Consider the following 1597-nt stretch of genomic DNA (forward strand, 5'->3'; position numbering starts at 1 on the left):
CAATTGATGTCCTGTTTAGAAAATCGTTTCCTACACCTATATCTTGTAGGTTTTTCCCAATGTTTTTGTCTAACAGTTTCAGAGTTTCAGGCTTTACATTGAAGTCTTTGAGACATGTGGAGTGGACTTTTGTGCAGGGTGAAACATAGGGGTTTAGTTTCATTCCTCTATAAGTGGAGATCCAGTTTTGCCAGTACCATTTGCTGAACATGCTGTCTTTCCTCCAGTGGATATTACTGGCCACTTTGTCAAATATCAGGTGGCTGAAATTGCATTTACTCATATTTGGGTCTTCAATTTTGTTCCATTGATCTATGGGTCTATTTTTGTGCCAGTACCATGTTGTTTTTATGACTATAGCTCTGTAATACAGCTTAAAATCTGGTATAGTAATCCCCCCGGCATTGTTCTTAGGGCTCAGGGTTGTTTTGGCTATCTGAGGTCTTTTGTGCTTCCATATGAATCTTAGGATAGTTTTTTCGAAGTCTGTGAAAAATGTCATGGGAATTTTGATTGGCATTGTGCTGAATCAATAAATGACTTTTGGTAGGATGGTCATTTTCAGAATATAATTCTTCCAATCCATGAGAATGGGAGGTCACTCCATCTTCTGATGTCTTCCTCAATCTCTTTCTTTAAAGATTTAAAATTTTTGTTGTATAGGTCTTTATTTTCTTTGGTCAGGTTTATTTGCAGCTGTTGTGAACAGGAGTGTTTCCATGTGCTCTTTATCTGATTGTTTGTTATTGGTATATAGAAAGGCTACAGACTTTTGTAGATTAATTGTGTAACCTGCCACTTTACTGAATGTGTTAATAATTGCTAGGAGTTTTCTGGTGGAATTTTTGGCGTCTCTTAAATATAATATCATATCATCTGCAAAAAGGGATAATTTAATCTCTTCTTTTCCAATTATTACTCCTTTAATTTACTTCTCTTGTCTCATTGCTCTTGCAAGAGTTTCAAGCACCATGTTAAAAAGGAGTCGAGAGACTGAACAACCTCGTCTGGTTCCTGATTTTAATGGGAATGATTCCAGTTTTTCTCCATTTAGAATGATGTTGGCTGTGGGCTTATTGTATATAGCTTTAATTATGTTGAGGTATGTTCCGTCCAATCCAATTCCCTCTAAGACTTTGAACATAAATGCATGCTGAATTTTGTCAAAAGCCTTTTCTGCATCTGGAATAAAGCTGACTTGATCATTGTGGATGATCTTTTTTATGTGTGTCTGTATGTGGTTTGCAAGTATCTTGTTGAGAATTTTTACATCTGTGTTCATTAAGGATATGATTCTATAGTTTTCTTTTTTGGTTGTATCTTTCCCTGGCTTTGGTATTAGAGTGATGCTGGCTTCACAGAAGGAATTTGGAAATTCTCCCTCCATTTCTATCTTTTTGGATAAATTAAGTAGTATTGGATGCAGATCTTCTTTAAATGTCTGATGTAAATCCATCTGGTCCTGGGCTTTTTGCAGTTGGGAGCTTTTGTATTACTGTTTCAATTTCTTTTTGTGTTATGGCTCTGTTTAAGTTGTTAATCTCTCCTTGATTTAGTTTTGGTGGTTCCCATGCCTTTAGATATCCATCCATTTCTT

The sequence above is a fragment of the Nannospalax galili genome, unplaced genomic scaffold, assembly GCF_000622305.1.
Source record: "Nannospalax galili isolate Female #2095 unplaced genomic scaffold, S.galili_v1.0 scaffold324, whole genome shotgun sequence".
In the NCBI taxonomy this organism is placed as follows: domain Eukaryota; kingdom Metazoa; phylum Chordata; class Mammalia; order Rodentia; family Spalacidae; genus Nannospalax; species Nannospalax galili.